The 20,084-nt window shown below is 41.6% G+C and overlaps 1 protein-coding gene across 2 annotated transcripts in view; it reads left to right on the top strand.

Annotated features, from left to right (window-relative positions):
• Positions 1-20,084, top strand: part of LOC108609171 (uncharacterized) — a 68,416-nt gene that overhangs the window by 24,959 nt on the left and 23,373 nt on the right. The gene's annotated exons all lie outside the window — the stretch shown is intronic.

The raw sequence follows: 20,084 nt of genomic DNA, 5'->3' as shown, positions 1-20,084 counted from the left end.
CTGTCGGCAGCACAATACAATTTTCAATTGCTAATTTAAAACAATTATGTTTAACTGTAAACTTTAATAACATGTATTATATCTATATCGCATGAGAGTGTTACAGCTGATAGTCAAATAAAAATGAAGTTTTAAATCCTTTAAGCCGCTGGGTGCGACTGACTGCATAATACTTGTTCATTTTGACGGAAGGAAGTCAAGAAGGAGGTTGATATGTGAGCATAGGAGAAATACATGTATTCAATAATAACCATGACAATAAGAATTAGAGAAATTTAAATAAATAGATCACCATTCGCACAGTTCAGATTAAAATGTTCTATATTAGGATTATATTATATATCATATTATATTGTATCTGATAGGAGTTACCTCATCGAGTATTGCATGCAACTAATATACCCCTTTTATTTTCATGAATGTGTATTAAAATGTTAATTTATGTGGAACAGGATCTGAGAGTCAGCTAATTGATTGCTTAGTATGAAGACTTCATAGCTGGTTTTAATGGGTTAATTACAACCATTCATTAGGATCCATTATTATTATTATTAAAAAACATTATTTTTTTATATTTATTTTAAATTAGCATTCATTTCTTTGTGAACACTGGTGTGAGTATATTATAATAAAGTTAGGTTAATGAACGCGTTCTTTCGGTGAGTAGAGACTCTTTGGGCTGTTGATCTTGAATGGTTTAGAGTAGATGGGAATTGATGTGATTTTGCTAGTGCTCAAGATGAAATTGGATTGGAAGTTTCCATGATTCCACATTGTTCGAATTCCGATTGCTAGGAATAACCTTATATAAATATATGTCCTTATTATTATATTACATTATATTTTATTATGATTATTTTTATTATATTAAATATATATATTATTTTTTGGATTGGCAATGGAATACCCCTATATTTAAGTCATTTAAACGGGTTCATTGTAGTCGACTATTTCGCTAAAATCGTTTTCAACTGCGGGATTAATGTCGTCTTAGCTAATGGCGCACCCAAACCTCAAATTGTAATTGTAATTGGTAATTGCTTTCTTTTATGTTCGATGGGGCAGCTGCGACTTGGAGCTACGCTACTCTGACATAAACACGCACCCACGCAGCCACGCAGCCAGCCGGCAACTTGCTGCTCCAATTTGATTTATTGTAGTTGATCTCACTCACTCTCCATCTGAGTAGATCTATAGCTCGGTGTGCCTCTATCTCAATCTCTGTGGCACGAAGGCATTTCAATCGACCAAAAATGTTTTGACAGTTTGCAGTTATTGTTTGATGCGCTGTCATGTGATGAGTTCATTAAGTGTACAATAATTGAGCGTTAAATGTAAAGCTTGAGCTCAGCTTATGAATGAATGGGCGTGCGTTTTGACAGACATCGAATGAGTGGACTGAACTGACTGACTGACTGAACTGAGCTGAACTGAACTGAGCTGACTGACAGCCTGACACTGATGGGCAAGTGTAATAGATACAATGAAAGTAGACGAAACCGAGCCTAAGATCGAACGCTTTTCGGCTCTGGCCACTTCCTGCTTAGCACTGCCCGTCGCCGGTAAGTGTATTTTGTTATTTTATGCGCCGCTATCTAATTAAAACAAAGGCTGGGCTTATTTCTCAGCCTGGCCTTGATAAGAGCGAGCGGGCCGAAAGCTTTGATGCTGCAGCTGCTCCTTTTTTCGTGGCCGTCGGCCAGCTGAAGTGGAGCGCATTTGTTGTATTGAATTGCCAAGTGAAATTACTGATATTTGATGCTATTAACACAAATCTCGAGTCGCTTAGATGCCGCCACGCCGCGATGCTGGGTGTCGCTGGTTGCTGCTGCAACTGCGGCTATTTACAGTGGGCCAGGCCCAGCACTCCCACTCCGCCCAGCCCTCCCCACTCCTACTTGTACTATCTATCCCTCTCACTGTCCCTCTATCTACATCGCCCTCCCTCTGTCACGGCTTGACATTGTTTTCCATGCGCGCGAGCGCGCGTGGCACATCGAAACGTATCGAATCGCGCTCAGGCTGCCTGATGAAATAGATCCGCTTTAATATCGGTAATTAGGACCACACCTATGCGAGACTCAAAGTGATTTTTATTACAATCTGTGCACCCTCCAGTCGCCTCGCGTAACCTCGGCTCGGCTCGGCTCGTTCTGTTTTATAGCTGCCTTTGGCCAAAACTCGACTAGTTTCAATTTGCCGTTGCCATACATATTGTTGTATTTCTTTTTCTCAGTTTATTGCTTCGCTTTTGCATAATATATGGATATGTATACACATACATACACATACATGGGGGCACACACAGAAGTATTGACGCACAGCATTGACGCAATTACATGAAATATCAAACTAAGTCTTGGCCCCATATCAAACGACAAACTGACCTTAAACTTGCCAGGCGGCTTTTGTTATGGCGAATAACAGATTCAAATAAACTATGCAGCGGTCGGCTTCTATGTGCAATTAGTTTTTACTATATAAGTCTTATTTTTTTCGTTTCTATCAATCTGTGTTTTTCTTTTATTATTTTTATTTTTATTGTGTTTCATTTTGTTTAGCTTTGTTGCTGCTTTTTTTTTTTTTTTTTGCTTTTTTCTTTTTATTTATTTTTTGTTGGTATCGCGTCGTGTGTTGAAAGTTTTTTGATTTCATAGCCAGGCGAGCGAGCAGCAGGTGGTCCCCTGCTGCACCGCCGCCAAAAGCTAATTGTGTTTTTCTCACATTTGCAGTTAGGCACCGTTGCTGGCTCGCTGGCAGCGTCGTTATAGCTGGAGCTCTATCTGCCACCATACGTGTATCTCTCTGTGTGTGTGTGCTCATATGTGCGCTTAAAACAAACACACAATAAATTGCCTTCGCACAGCATGCGTCCTTACTGTGGTGGTGCGGTGGTTCGTTCAGCGGGTTCTTTTTCATTTTGCGCCTAGGCTGCATTTTGCATGCTGTAAATTAAAGCATGTTAGCTAAATGTGGTTCCTTTCTGCAGTCGAGGCTTTCACTTAGCTTGGCGGAAATGGCTGGGATGCAACTGTAACTATTAAATAGGTTTAATTGCCTGTTGGCCTTTGTGCGGATGGCGAGCGAATAAATAAATTTGTCTACGGCTGAAAATGAAAATTTCAATCTGAAGACGCAATTGTAATTGTGAAAACCCGTTATGTAGATGCCACGTCATGCTACGGATAAATTGCATCTTAAGTAGATCAAGAGATCAAAAAGGTCCGCAGCGCACACCAATACGCAGCCAATAGCCAATTAATAGGCGCTGCCCCTCCCATGCTAAACGGTCTCGTTGACAGGCAGCCAACTACCTGTGTTTCTAGCCAGCCAGCCAGCCAGACGGTTATCTTCCGCATCCATATCAGAAGTTATCGCCTTGCGTCAGCCACATTTAAAATTCTTAGCCCCGAAACCAGTTTCCGCGCAACTTCAGTTCCATCCGACTTCAGCTTCATTAGACATCTGATTTGGAATGGAAACAACAGCAAAGCTATAATAATGTCACATAGCTCGATACGCCCTGTGGCTGACACAAAATATGCATATATGTATGTGGCCGAGTTTCACAGATTTTCACTTTGTATGCAAATAGAAATGCAATGAAAGCAAAATTAATTTGCAACATAAAACTCAACAGAGCTGAGCTGAGTCGAGCTGAGTGGGGGATTGAGTGGAGCAACAGGTGCATGGCAGCCTCCGCTGAATGAAAAACTCATCAAGCGCTCATGCAGATAAACAGTTAGGAAAGCCATAGGAGTGCCCCAGCAGGCATTTTCTTTGCCTTCGCCCGACAAGTGGATCAGCAGCGCCGCCGTGGATCGAGCTGACCGACTTGCCTGCCGTAACTTCATATCAAGTCGCTGTCGGCAACTAGGACGGGGCGTCTCAGCTGCCCAGTTGAACGAATGTTACATCCCGTCGCCACGTGCAGGAATTTCGCAGAGGTTTGTCTTTCGATTCGCAGTCGATTGTTTGCATGGCGCAAACAACTGCCCGACCGCCAGACTGGCTGGACGGCTGCTTTGACTCTGCGGCTGCCGCCAAGCTGTCTGGACGGCCGGCTGACTGTTGATTGTTGACTGTTTTCAATACCATATTGGTGGCAACTAGCTGTAACAGGCAGCCAAAGTAAACGCTGCTCGTTCGCTCGTATTAGTTTTAAATGCCACATTGGCATTGGGCAAACAGCTTGAACTCCGGCCACAGCTGAAGCTGACAAAAAGACAAGAGACGAAAAGTCATAGAAGTCGACTCTAGCATACACTATAATGAGAGCTGAGCAACAGTTCATTTGCCATACATATATTTTGATATAACTAGCATACATTATAAATATCTCAGTTGCAAAACAATAGCTTATTACTGCTTAAAATAAATTTGTAAAAAGGTAAAATAATAATAATAATAATAATAATAATAATAATAATTAATAATAAACAAAAGAAAGGAATATAATATTTCTTATATTATATAGTATTAATAAAATATAAAAATATTGTTTAAAGTCTCAGGCGGACAAAACATAAAGCAGAATTCAACTTAATAAAAAAATACACCAAAAAAAAAAAAAAAAAAAAAAAAAAAAAAAAAAAAAAAACAATATATTAATTCCATTTCGTGACTGAGCATAAAATTCAAATGAACTTTGACTAGCTTCCTGCATTTTTACTGATAAAAGTCAGCATACCCTTCACAAGGCCAACAGATGCCCTAACTCGCTTGTTGACTCGAACGGTTTAATGCGTAGTGCAAACAGAGCCACCGTTGGGACCACACACACATACACACATAAACACAAGCACATACTCATCATACAGGTGGGAGATTTAGCCACCGTTAAACAACTCGTGGCCATTGCCAGTGCTAATTGCGCAGAAAGCAAACAGTCAACGGCAGCAGCAACAGCAGCAACAGCAACAACAGCAACAACAGCAACAACAGCTACAACAACAGCAACCACAGCTGCAACAACAGCAACAACAGCTGTTGACGGCATCACAATGTAAATCGCTGTAAATTGAATTTTTGCTGCTGTTGCTAGAAATTCTCAAGCACTTATGAAATTTTCACTTTTTTGCTTGTGCCATGGCGTGCGCCAATCCACAACTAGGAAAATATGCAAAGCAAAAAGCAACAGACAAAAATAAGAGAAATGCAATTGGCAAAAATTTGGCAGCTCTGCCATTTTTGGCCAAGTCGAATTGTGTTTCTGCCATTATGGCCATTGGTACAGAAAGTTGTAAATTAATAGGCGAAAATACGTGAGGTTTTCTCTACCAACACACACACACATACATATATGTATAAATATATACATGGCTGACTGTCCACCTTTTGACAATCAGTAAACGCCCATTGCGGAACTTTTCAGTCAAATGGCCGAAAATGGCGGCTGTAAATTGCCAATGCATTTAATGCGGCAAGTTTTTTCATGGGCCGCGGCACTTACAAAACAATAAACATTTATTTTACTAGGCGACAGTGATTTGTTGCACTCACTGTAACAACTATAGCAGCGGCTGCCGAAAAAATTTATGCAGTTGCAGTTGCAGTCGACGTCGACGTCGATGTCGATGTCGATGTCGAGAACACTCCGACTCTCGACTCCAGATGCGGGACGACCAACTGGGCGCGACAACTGACAATGCGGCAGTCAATTTTAATTATGTGTCCAAAAATAATGACAACGTCGAGGGTTGCCCAAAAATGGCACAGCTCGAGCGGGATCCAGTTTTTTGCTGCGGTTGTGTGTGGCAGTTGCCTTTCAGAGACTGAAACCGAATCTGAATCTGAATCTGAGTTGCAGTTGGAATCGGAGTCGGAGTCGGAGTCTGTGACTGGATTGATTTTGTTTATTTATTTACTTTAGCTCGTGGCCAGCACTTGCTTTGCATTCGCCACACGCCCGCGCCCAGGCCAGTTCCAGCAGTCCAACTGCCATTTTGGCTTGTCGCTACATTTGGGTGGGTGTTAGATGCAACACTTTCGCCAATTGGCAATTGGGTTAGGCACTCGCCTCGGCAGCGGCCATTGATTTGTGTGGGAATGTGGCGTTAATTTGATTTGATTAATCAAAATGCACATGCACTGATTTCACCTTAGATCTCTCCGTATCTCTCCTGCTCAATCTCTCTATCTCGCTCTCTATCCCTCAGTCTGTCTTTATCTGTCGACGAGCTGACATGGGTCGTGCCGGGGCGCTGACTTACGTGTGTCTCTACGTACCTACGTATTCGTATATGGCCAATAATTCACTCGGGCGGCCTAACGGTTTATTAGCATAAATAAAAATAAAATTGATATGTTTGAACTATTTCCTGCAGCAATGCGCGCTACAATTTTCGTACATGACAACCAACAAGCGACTCCAACAAGAACAACCTGCAGCCAAACGAGCTACAACTAATGCCAGACTCCGGCCAACTACAGCCTAACTTAGTGCACAGCAGAGCAGAGCGCAGAGCACCTTGTTGGCTGCAACAAGAGCAACAACAACAACAACTGCAGCAACTGCAACAACGACTCGAGCTGCGGAATTGGTAGCCGGGCAACAAAATGTTGCGCTGTCAGCGGCGCATGCAAATGGCGTGGCCAGCTAACAGTCAACAGCCAACAGCCAACAGGCAACGGGGAACAGATAAGAAACAAACAGCGACCAAGGGGCAGGCTGACAGGGCAGCACGAGAAGGGTGTTAACCAATGCAAGAAACAAGCATCGTGTCTAATGCTTTTATACAGACCAACATTTGGCACTTCATACTGTTAGCCACTGCACGGCCTCCATCTCGGTTACTGCAATGGCGAATCGAGCTGTTGTCCCAGTGCCAGCAAAATTATCCTGGAAACTGTTTTGGAATATCGAAATATCCAAATAATTACATGAAAAGGGTTTTTAGATCAAATGCAGATATCATTTATGAAAAGTCTAAGCAAGCCTTGCAGGTTAGATGACATTTGCTTATTGGAGTATGGACAATCATCAAATCGTAGACGAGCCGTTTAAGTCGATTAATCGAAGATATTTGGATTCGCTTTCAATCTACCTGAGTCACTTCTCTCTCCAAATGTTTTAATTATCTCCCTCCCTCCATCTCTGTCTCTATCTTTCACTCTCACTCTCTCCCTCTCTTCACATATCTATGTTTCTCTCTCGAATTGCCAGCAAAATCAAATTAACATTGCTCCAGTTTAAAAAAATTAAATTTCATAATGAACACTTTATTGCCTATTGCAAATACTTAGCTTGTGCCACGCCTTATGTAAATTATATGCTCATATAACAGATATTTTAGATTTTCTCTACAATTTTGAGTGACATGTTAATTTTACAAAGCCCCACTGCTCGAGCCGTGAGTGAGTCAAAATTGACAACAAAAAGCAACACGAACCGACACGCACGTTCACGCTAGTCGAGCCACGCCCCCTATAGACAATTGGTCCATTCCGATCAAGAAATCATTTATGCAAATTTATAGTCAACAGTCGCTTAAAACTTGACTGCCAGTTTAGCTCGAGTGACGTTGGCTGGCTGCAAATGACGCAGAGTCATCCGCTTTTGATTAAAGCACGTCATTCCGTGCGAGATACATATTTTATATCTGATGTGTTATGCGTGGCTTGGCATTTGCATAATTAGGTGAAGCGATCAGCATAAAGCAGCTGCGTCAGAGACTCAATTGAGTTGGCTGAAATGCAGGCGTTAACTGAACTGAACGGTACTGCTAAACTGCTAAAACCGAAACTGTTAATGGCTCACTGAGAGCTCGATGGGTCTAAGGCTAATAGCAGAGCCAGCGCCACACACTCATTACGGCTGCTGTGTGTGTGGCCCGGCCCGTGCGGCCGAAAAGCAAACAGAGTAACTAATATGCAGTTAACCCACAAATGCCAGTGCAAAAAACAACAACAACAACCATAACGGGGCGGGGGTAAAATAACAACAGCAGCAACAACATCAACAACAACAACAGCAACGAGCAACGCGTGCTATTATTAACATTTTTCGAAAAACTATCAAAGCTAACGGCAGTGTATCACAGGCAGCACAATAAGCCCGGCCATAAGCCATTCAAAGTGTAATTGATGATGAAGAAAGAGATCGATCATATTATGCGATCGTATATCAATCATGGCCACGACAAACTATGAGCACCTACCTAGTCTAGCCTGTGCCTCGTGATCGTATGGCCGCGCGTACGCGGCGTATGCGTAACGTGTCGCAACGGAGGCATCGCATCGCTCTCTAACTGCCCCTAAGCAACACAAGTCAACATAAATATTAGCGATAGTGGCAGGCAGCACCGAGCTTCGCTTTGGCTTGGGCTCGCGGTGCGTATGAGTAATGCTTTGCAACACGCCGTGGCTGTAAAACTGTAATAAGCCCCGGCATTCCATTAAAACGAGTTATTCATAATAATTGGCCTTTTCATAGCTCAATATGTATCGCTGGTCTCTGCCTCTGCCTCTGCCTCTGCCTCTGGCTCTGCTTCTGCCGGTCAATTGCTAGCTGGCGGCTGCTGTGGGGGTTCGATTGGATTGGTCTACTTTCGAGACTTGAAGCGAAGCGTGTCGGCATCTGCTGCTCAAAATTGCCAAAAGATTACGCAGCAAAACAGTTGACGCCCTTGCGTGACGCACAAAGGGCAGACAGAGACAGAGACAGAGAGGGAGAAGAAAAGAGAGATAAGCACATAAATATCTGGCCAACTCTTTGGTCATTCAAATTTGCAAATTGGCCCGAGGCAAACGTAGCATTCTGCAGCATCTAGACCCAATTTCATGCTGTCTGTCTGGCTGTCCACTTGTCTGTCTTGCGGCGTGGCAAGCTTTTTATTTGCTTTAGGATTTCTTTATTGCTTGTTTTGATTAATATTTTGTGGGGCATCAAAATTAAAATAAAAAAATAAAAAAAAATTTTTGTATCTTGGCCAACTCATGATTGTGGCAAGCCGAAGCTTCCGTTGTTAAGCGTTTTGATTTAAGACCGCTTTCTTGGCGAAACGCGACCATAACAAATTGTAGCCATGCCATGCGTTGTTGCCCGAGAAGGCGGAAATAAATAAAGCGGCACGCCGGGTCAGCTTTCTTTTGGCTTTGGCATTGGCGTTGAATTTGGCTTCGGCTCACGGCGCCAACCAATGGCATCGGTCGCCGATAGCTATGCCAATCAATAAAATCTCTGTCCATCTCTAAGTAAGATCTCAGATGCCTTTCAGTCTGCATAACTAATTTGTTAAAATAAATAGATTACCAAGAAGAACAAAAAGCTCGTGTTAAAGAATTTTATTTACAAATAATTTATGAAGATCTAAATGAAAAAGCATCCCAAGATCAGAATCACCTTAACATCAGCCAACTATAAATTATGTATAAATTCAAATGCTAGTTAGTTTGCTGAAAGAATAACGTAGGTATGAATGAGTTGTCTTTATTGTCAATCTATTTTACACATTAGAAGAATGATAAAGCTGAAGGTGACAGATGTATAATATAATAAACTATAAAGTAGAGTAGAATGAGAAGTAGAGCGAGTTAAGAATGGAGAATGCAGAAGAAAAGAGAGAAAATACAGATATAAAGATAGCAGAGAAGTCAAAAAGAGAGAGAGATATAGAGAGCCAAAGGATAGGAAAAAAAGAGACAGAAAGGATAAATTGGAACAGAAGACGAAAGTGAGAGGGAGAGAAGAAAGATATGGATCTAGCAAGAAAAAAACCATAGATAACTACAGAGAGAAAGAGAGAGAAATGGTAAAAGACAGCTCAAAAGGGAGATATATCATATAAAACTATGCTGATCCGAGGGAGGGATAGAGATGCGTAGAAAGAGGCCTATCTTGAGTCTATCTCTCCCAGTCTATCTGTCTTCAGCATCTTACGTGATTTATTAAAATTAAAAGAACTCAAATTTTATCTAACCCTGTACAATTTATTGGAGCAACTGGAGTGCTTGAGAATCGCATAGTAAATCGCATCGCGTCGACTGCGCATCAAAGATAATTAATTGCAGAGAACATAGCACCAAATATGTTGTACAAATGTCGATCTAAAAACCTAAAACAATAAATCTTTTTTCAAAGCATGCCATTTAATTGCGGCCGATCCGATGGCCGGCTCTATGCATTGGTATACATATTGGCAGAAAAACACCTGTTTTAGCTGATATCGATTGTTTTTGTTGCCGTCGTGCTGCTGCGACCTTTATATGAACGAAGCGCTTGCCAATATCGTCTGCACTTTGCAGGAGAGAGCAAAGAACCAGTTGGCCATGTCTGTGCTCCCAGCCGGGCTCGGAATCGAGCCCGGGTCTGTCATTGTCGGCCTTGTTGCTGTTGTCGCTGTTGTCGCTGTTTGCCAAAGCAAAAACAACAGCAACAAACCGCAACAACAGCAACAGCAACAAAAAAAGCCGTTAAAGTTATTTTGCATCATTAGTATGATATGTGCGCTTGTATTGCTGTTGATTTCTGTGCGCCGGCTGTGAGAAATACAAATGCTGCATGTGTGTGTGTGTGTGTGTGTGTGTGTACTTGCACCTCGAAGCTCACATATTTCTCAACATTTAATATCCACCTTGACTTTGATAGGCCATAATGCCATAATGCCGCCACATGCACGCGGCAATCTAAAGCCAAAGTCAAAGCTGAGACTGAGACTGAGACTGAGGCTGAGACTGACAGAGAGATGGAGTCAGAGGCTGGGGCTGGGGCTGGGACTTTTGCCGGCTTTGGCCAGTGCCTGGCTGGGCTCTGCAGCGGTGCTGTAAATTATTCGCAGTTAGTGACCCGGCGTGGCTGCATTGGCATATTTCAAGCGCTAAATGCATCATTAGGCAATTTGATTTACAGCCAGAGCCAAAGCAAAGAACACGTGTTCCGATGCCGCCGATGTGAATATGCATAGGGTACATATCTATTAAGTGTCCATAGCTGTATGAGTATGACTGTGAAAGATAGTGCCCATGCAATTCAATTTGAGACCAAGTTGATAACATGCGTTTATTTATGAGCGAAAATCATTTTGCAGTACCCCAGCCAGCCAGCGCAACAATTTAATTAAATGTTTTCTGCGTTTTTCGTTTTTCGCTTTTCGCTCCTGCCAGGAAAAATGTTATCAAATTGTGTGGCCAATCTGCAGCGGCCGCTGTGGCAACTGCAACGGCAGCCAATTGGTTATGGCCTGCAGCACTTGTCGTTATTTTTTTGGTCAAAACGAGATCGCAGCGAGTGGCACGCAATCCAGCAGCAGCAGCAGCAGCTGCTGTTGGCTGGCTGGCTGGCTACCTGATGCGTATCGAGCGGCATTTTAAATGAAGCGATTAAAATCGAACGCCTGCACAGTTACACATTTTGGCAGGCTCACAGCCCAGCTTAGCCACCCTGGCCCCTCTGGTCCCCTCTGGCCAACAGGCAGCCTAGTGTATCTTTTAATTCAATCATTTTTCTCACAGCTACCGCACTGGACAGCACATGTATCAAGTGAATTGAGTTACATGAGATCATATTCCGCATTGCGCATGCCAAAGTAAACAGAGATGAAGCCAGAGACAGCAGCATAGAAAGAGAAAAAGAGACAGAGAGAGAGAGACTGTATCGATGTTGCGCATACGCCATATGTGCCGCTGTAAGACGGTTCATTAGAATAAGCAAACATACCGCTATATCATATTGGGATAGCGGTCAACAAGCCGCAGTGCGTGCGGAACACCCACAGCTCGGTAAACACTGACGCGTATCAATTAGAGCCGTAGCTGGCACTCGGATGGCAGCGTAAGCATTGCCTGCGTCAGTTACTCATGCGACTGTTTGCCGTTCGATGGCCAGCTGGCGATTGGGTGGCATTGATTTTGGCCACGTTGTAGGTGGCCCAGCAGTCAGACAGTCAGTCATGGTCCTTCCACTCATTCTAGATCGCGTGGCATTAATCAAAGGTCGCTGAGCGACCATAAAATCAAATTTCGAAAACAAGAATTAGCTACCCAAAATGGGGGCCTCTAAAAATTCGCTAGTTTATGCGATAGTAATTAGTAGCTCGATACGGTTCGGCTCGGCTTGGAATCGAGTCAATTTGATGCTGAGTAGCCGCTGCTGGCATCTCGTATGTAGTTCGTTTCATTTTCTCATTATTGGGCTTCGTTTGTTTTATGGCCGCCTACGCACTTCGTAGCCTTAAATTTGTCTCACGTCAGCATAAATTTGGTTTCATTTTAAATTTGAGCATTTTTAATAGCTTGCAGCCCAATTTCCGACATGTCCAACAGCATATCAGCCGACACGAGAAATATATGTGGCGTGGTGTGTATATAGATTTTATATTTCTGCTTAATGGAGCTGCATACCAAATAAGCTCGAGTCCCTCCATCAGTTTGATTGAGCATGAATATGCATGCTAAAATTGTTAATGTAAATTAAATAAACGAGCTTTAACCACTCTATATAATTTATTTTGCCTTTTTTCCAATTATGCTAATTGGATCATCCACATGTTGGCCCATTCCTCAATCGTGTAATGCTTGACAAATGTTTTGCACTCAGCAGGGCTCCAAATGGAGCGATTAATCGCCTGTTACAAATAAAGCGTCAATTGCTTAACCTTCCGTGGCTCCATCATTAATATAGAAAACAATAATGATAACAGATAAGCAATCTGAAAAATTAATTAAAGTTCGTTCAGCTTAATACACGCATTAATATAACACATATTTCAGCCAAAATAGTCATGCAAATAAATATGTAGTTATTTTTTATTTTTAGACGTATGTTTTTAGTATTATACATTTATGTTTATTTGGCCAAGATGTCGTCAGCACTGGGGAGCAAATTATCAGCGCCACAATGTGCCATAAATTAAAGCAAAAGAAAACAGCAATAAAAATTAAGCAAAATAAAATAAAATAAAATATTATTAACAGCAACTGCGCGGCCAACAACTCTATATAAATAATCAAACAACTTGGGATCGCATTTTGGGGAGGGCAATTTATAAGACGGCAAATGGAGTTGCCAAACAGCGCACAGCTCTCGGCTCACAGCTCTCAGCCCTCAGATCGTCGCACGCTTAATGGCGGGAATTATTTACAGATTTTAATGTCAAAGCGAGAATTCAAAATATCGTATCGCATCGTATCGCCTGGTATTGACAGACATTGCTGCGCCTTTGTGATTATGTGCTGCAATAGTGTTAATACGTTGGCCGCTTGCGATTGCTTCTATTTAAAACAAATCGTAAATGTTTAAATGCCGCGGGCTCTAAAAAGAAGCCGACGCGTCGCAGTCGCTGTCGCAGTCGCTGTCGCAGTCGCAGTCGCTGTCGCCGTCGGTGTCGGTGTCGGGTTCAGATTTGTTGCTGCCGGTGGTGCTGGTGCTGATGGTGGCTCTACGGTGGCTATCAGTGGCAACCGTTTGTGGTGTTACTCTTTTTGAGGTGTGTCCCAGGCCCGATTCGGCTAGACATTATGAAAATAAACAACAACAAAATGGAAATGAAAAAAAAAAAAAAAATCATAATAAATAAACCCATGTGTAGCATTGAATGCGTTCAATATTGAATGTGGAGCAGTTTGATTTGAAAAGCCCAGCAAAGAAAACAACAATGAAACAACAAGCGGAGCCCGAAAAAAAAATACCAACAATAAATTTCAAGCGAGCTGCGGCTGCGGCTGCTGGCACTGGCTACTTAAACAAACAGCGCGCTGGGATAATGAAAAATATAGCGGCATCGAGTTAAATAACAAAAATAAACTTCTTTTCGCTTAGATATTTTAATCATAATAATAGACAACAGGCAGCAAAGCTGACAAAAGCCTTTGTTCAAATGTCAGAGTTAATAAAAGCGCAAAAATTTATTTTAAACGTTTTTTAATGACGTCGCTTTTATGTTTATGTGTGTGCGAGTGTGTGAGTGTGTGAGTGTGTGTGTGTGTGTGATAATGCTCGACTTGAGCAATTTGAATAAGCCACGCATTTCATGTACCCTCCAATGACGACCAACTTTGGCATAGTTACTTGCCCCCATGCCATTGTTTTCGACTGTTCTTTGTGGGTTATTTTTTGGTTTTGGATTTGTTTGTTTTTTTTTTTTTTTCCTTTTAAATTGGACGCTGTAACTGGAAACCTAAAACCCAAAAACCGAACTGAACCGAACCGACACCTACAACATGGCATCACGTACAAATTTCGTATGCACGATTTTGCACTATTTTGATATTTATCCAACACCTGCGCATAAAAACGAAGATGGAGTTGCAGATGGAGATGCACAGCGCAGAGAGATCTGCGTCTGGGTGAGATGCGACTGGGCTGCCATTGAATGATCACGCTGAACATGAAAAGCATGAAAGCCGTCGACAGCAACGACGACGACGACGACGACGACGACGTTTATTTGTAACTCTTCTACACTCTTGATACTATATTCAAATTTCCTGCCAGAATTGACATGGCTAGGCTAGGCCAAGCCAGCCAGGCCAGGCCGCCAGCCAGCTGTGGGCCTGAGAAACTGCGGTTGGAGTCTCTCAGGCAACAGCTGGGAGTTTGCTTTGAAGGCTTCTTCAGCGCATCCAGCATGTTACAGCAGTTGCATTTATATTTACGACTGGCAGACAACATAAAGTCGTTTAAAGCTTTGCCAAAATAAATATGATGTAATAAATGAGCGACGGCTCTGGCTAAGACATTGAGTTAAGAAGGTGACTGTCAGTTGCCGTTGCCGTTGCCATTGCCTAATGACATTTTTTCGCTGCCTTTGAGCAATGTGACTCGCATTTGTTTCGGCTTCACACTTCACGCTGAATGCCAAAAATACAAAACGCCAAACATTATTAAGCCAAATTCACAGCATTTCCGTTTTAATCAACCACCCGCTACCAAGAAACAACAATAGCAAAAACTCAATTTACAAAGCGGGAAAATGGAAATCAGCAGCCCAAAAGAATCAGATGCCAATAGACGACCAATGTATACCCTAGCAAAGCAACAACCATTGGCAAATATCCAATATATATGGCATTCCAAAGGCTTATTGCCATCGGCTTATAAATATGGATATGATTGCTTTAATTTAGCACCATCGCAAATACACATTCTTTGCGAGCAAACTGAAGAAACGGTATTTCATGGCTCAATGGCAATGGCACAGGCACTGGCACAGGCAGCCAAAGAACTAATAAACTTGGACACCACGGACAGGTTAGAAATCACGCTACAATCAAACAGCGATCGAGCAGCGACCACAACAGCAACAACAACAACAATGGCAATACCAAAGAAATAAAGCCTGTCTATGGCTTATAAGCATTTTGATTGCCTTCAATAAATTGCAAATAATTTCGACCTCATTTCGCTAGGCGTCGTCGTCGTCGTCGTCGTCGTCATTGTTGTTGGTCTGCCGCCACACGGTCACGGACGGTGTTCATATGCGTACCAGAGCCCACCTGCCCGCCCGCCGATCCCTTGCGCCTTTGCTCTGGCTACAATAGCTCTGCGTGAAATAATTTTGAGTTATTGGCAAGTCGAGGCGATTGAATTTTTTGGTTAGCATTGGGCCACGCACTGACAATTTTTGCGCGCCGCCATAAATTTTCACCGCTTCCATTTGAATGCTCGAACACTTTTTAATTAAAATGCAATCAAATGTCAAGTTTACATTTGCTGGAGCGCCAGCTGCATGTTGCAAGCAGCAAACAGCAAACAGCAAGCAGCAAGCTGCAAAGCAAACACTTGTCATCTTGACAGGCCAAACAAAGCGTGACTGACGTGCAGCGAACACACAGACTGGCAGACAGACGGCCAGACAGCCAGACAGTCAGACAGTCAGAGAAACGGGCGAACTCACGCAGTAGGCCTAACGAGGGTCATTCAATGAGTTGAACTGCATTTGCCATAGACCCCGCACACGCACACGCATACGCACACTCAAACACACACACTCGGCAGGCCTAGGCACTCCAGCTAAAATGTGGGCACATGCTTAGACTTAGACCAACTGGCCAACTGACTCCGCATGAAACTCGAGCTCGCTTATGTTTAAGTAAATGCGCGCGTGCGTGGTGGCTAACAATTGAGAAACACTGTAAGCCTTTGTCTGAGCCAGCGATTTCTGAGTTTGGCTTTTGTTTTGTTGCTCTCAGTGTCCGTATCTCTCTGTGTGTGTGTGAGTGTGTGTCTGTGTTTGTTTTGTTGATAATTTTGCGGCGATAAGCGCGACATGTCAGCGTCAGCGTGGCAGTGGCAATGCCAGCTTTAGATTGGACCACAATATATTTTGTCAGCTCAAATGGTGTACATAATAGCCCAGAGATAAGATAGTAATGGCCCGGTTAAGCGGCTCATAAATCATTGGCATGGAAATTGCTTTTCTATGATAGACAACTTGTTAGCGTTTGCCAGCGTCCACTTCCGCAAGGCGAAACCTGCAAACTAAGCCATTTTAAGCAGTACTTTTCACTTTCCGCTAAACACTCCACATCCGCCCAAAACGAGCAACCGCCAAACACCAGCAACAACAACAACAACAGCAACGACAACAAAGGCCCCCAACGGGAGCTAGATCGCTGCATGGAGAAAAGTTCATTTTGTAAGTAAACAAAATGAAAATAAACTTATTTTCATACTCACCGCCGCTCAGTGTAATGAACGTGCAACTTTTTGTGGTATGCGCTTCCTGTGCTAATTTTTATGGCCGTATTGAGAGAAATATGCTAAGAAAAATAAAACAAAAGCACATTTCATGCATGCACATCATCAAATACGCTGTTTGACATATATCTATATATAACAATTATTATATATACAATAGATAAAAATATAAGAGTAGATAAATATATCATTAGGAAAATTATTTAAATGAATGAGGGAAAAGTCTTGAACACGATTTGGAATTTGAAGTATGCAAGAACGACCTGGTTAGCAAACATTTGATGATATATTTTGGGAACCAATTATTTGTCATATTTCATTTCACTTTTTCTGCAATCACCTTTGATTATTCAACAAAAATTTTAAAAATACCCTAACAGACAATTTGTTTTCACTTCATATTGTTTAGTTGTGGCTAACTAATTCTATTTGAAAAGTTCCACAAAATATAAAAGTTTTCTTGATCATGAAGTGAGTAAAAATTTCTTTAGCCATCAATATATGTATATTCATATCAAAATGTTACAATGTATATTCATTTTAAAAATTTCTTAAATATTTTTCTGTATTTTAAAAATATGCCAATAAATAAAACAATTGCTTCGTTTCTCTATTAAAAAAAAAAATTAATTTAATAATAATAGCAGCAATTTATACAAAACAATAAAATAAAACAAAATAAATAAATAATAATGATAAATAAAATAAAATAATACAAAAACATTATTGCATAAATTCATGAATATTCTTAATTATAAAAAAAAAAAAAAAATGTTGGTACTGTTTAAAATTGAATAAAAGTTTTGTGTGTCTGAAATAGCAGCACTGTATGGATTTTTTTGTATGCTATCTAAGTATACATATATATTTTTAGTAAAGTTTTTAATATATTAATAGAATCTGCGCTTAAAAAAAAAATCAAAAAGGAAAACAAATCCAGAAAAACTGGAATCAAAATTCACCCAAATGAATAAAATATATATATATATATATATATATATATATATATATAAATATAAAATCTTGTAGCATTAAAAAAAATTTCAAAATACATATTTGAAAGTGGAATTTTTATGGGCTTTTAATGATTTCAATATTTCGATTAATTTAGATGGCCATAAAAATATGCTCATAAACAAGCATTTAAACAAAATCAATGCTGATGATCCGAAAGCTGAAGCATCCAGTTATTTCATACTTAGGACCGTTAGGGCATCAAGGTATCGGACAGCCAAATGCTGGCTTTCATATGCTCAATTTTATTTTCCATATTGATACATTTGTTGTTTTTTTTTTCTGTTTACTTCATCTGTGGCGCATTTTATGTGCGTCGTGCGGCAGTGGTATACAAATTTCTTACACTGTAATATGATTGATTGCCCCGTTGACCTGGAAACGTAGCACAGAGCAGCCGAACTAATAGTTACACTTAACAATGAGCCACAGAAGATTGAGGAGAGCAGGCAACAGAGCCGCTGAGCAGCTAAATAAAATGGGTCAAGCGGGGCGGAGGACCAGCCCAAAAAAAAAAAAGACAAGAGAGAAAAAAGCTGTTTGAGATCGGCGGCTGAGTGGGCGCTGCATGCCACAGATGGACCTGCAAGGGGCAAGTGTTTTCCACCAGGTAGCAGCTTGGCCATGTTGCTGGCCGTGTTGCTGGCCATGTTGCAGGGCACTGGCCATGACGTGGCGCTATTCGGCATTTCGGCAGTCGCACAGTTGACGAAAGCGGCAAGTTAATGAGCTGCCTCCTTTATTATTATTCTTGTTATTATTACTAGAGTTTTTTTTTTTCTTTCAATTTCACTTTTCTACATAACTACATGCAGGCAGCAGTTGGACAAGACAGCTTGTCATGGCTAGCTGGCTGGCAAAACAAAAGACCTGGCCAACAAAGTCGAGAAGCCGAGCCAATGGGGCGCATAGGTAATTAAAAAACCGTTAATATTGGAAACGCTCGTCGTTAGGTGTCAAATCAAACATAAAAGATATTATTAAGAATTCATAAAAAAGTGCTCAGAAATTGAAAAAAGGCATCGCATCGCATCGCATCGCACAACGCCGTGTGGAAATGTGAAAATGTAAAATGTGAAATGTGAGAAAAACGCAGCTAGCCACTAGCTGGGGCAGCGGCGGCCAGCTAAATGCGCTGTAAAATGCAAATGAGCGGGTAGAGAGTAGACATACCAGATGACCATAGATGGCCACAGATATGACAACTAATAAGCAAGGTAATGGCAATGCCAAGCTGCAACACAATGAGCCCCCTTAAATGTAGCGTTAAGTGTGTTCCAAAGCCCAGCGAACGGCATTAAGCCATAAAAAGTCGATATGGCCAAAACCGAAAAGAAACCACAGCCAAATGGAAGATTGGGCTCAAATGCATATTGATTGACGTTGAAATGTTTTAAATGGAGCAAAACTCTAAGAGCCAGGTGCAAGTGGATTTCGTTATTGTTGTTGCCGTTGATGTTGTAGCTAATAAGTGGAAGTGAAATGAATTAGTGAACGCTTATGGGGGTCGCAGCGACGCAGCGTCGCAGCGACGTTGCGGCACTCAAAGAACGGTTCAATGGAGCCACAGCCGTTGAGTTTTTGGAGACCCCCGGTGCCAGTTCCAGTTCCAGATCAATGGGCCATTCAAGCAGCTCGAGCCAACCGAAATCGTAAATTTGAAATCATTGACTAAAAGCTTTTGATAAATTATTCGAGAGAGATACATTGTTGTTGAAGTAGTGCGAGAGAGACAGAGGGGTAGAGAGAGAGAGAGAGAGAGGGAGGGAGGGAAGCGCGAGGTTAGCTACTACAACATCATTGAGCACTAAATTATATCAATGGGGCAGCATAATTGTGTGAGAAAATATCATGCATATTGGAAAGTTGGAGAGCTGGGCGTGTCCGTTATTCAGGCCTTTCAAATTCGAAATTCTAGAGGTCAAAAGGTGTTTTTTAGCGAGCACAACGAAATTTGCACAACCCTTTATGCGGTTCATTAACAGAAACCCCAAAACATAAATTGTTCAGTTTATGGGACGCAGCGTAACAAACATAAAGACATACATATGTATGCTCCCCCTGGCGAACTATGCAAATCCTCTACATCAAAATAGAAAAAGCCACAATGGCGTGGCTAAAAATAAACCACACTCTTCTTTGCTATCACAATAACTCTTGCGATTCAAAGGAAAGTCCACAATGAGAAATGCTACAGCCCAAAATGCTGTTGGGCCCGAACAAAAGACTTTGGCAACGCACAAACATAAAAATAATTGACAAATATATTAAGAGCATAAATCAGAATGGCTAATAGAGCGCGAAGAGCGTGTAGCCGACTCTTAGCTCAAAAGCGCCCCAAAACACAGCAACAACAGCAACAACAACAACAACAACGACGACAACGAGAAGATCAACAATAAAGATCGAAATGTTTTCATTGATTTTTCGCTGT

The sequence above is a fragment of the Drosophila arizonae genome, chromosome 2, assembly GCF_054131065.1.
Source record: "Drosophila arizonae isolate 15081-1271.41 chromosome 2, UAZ_ARI_1.0, whole genome shotgun sequence".
NCBI classification, from domain to species: domain Eukaryota; kingdom Metazoa; phylum Arthropoda; class Insecta; order Diptera; family Drosophilidae; genus Drosophila; species Drosophila arizonae.
This window is presented reverse-complemented; position numbering and strand designations above follow the sequence as displayed.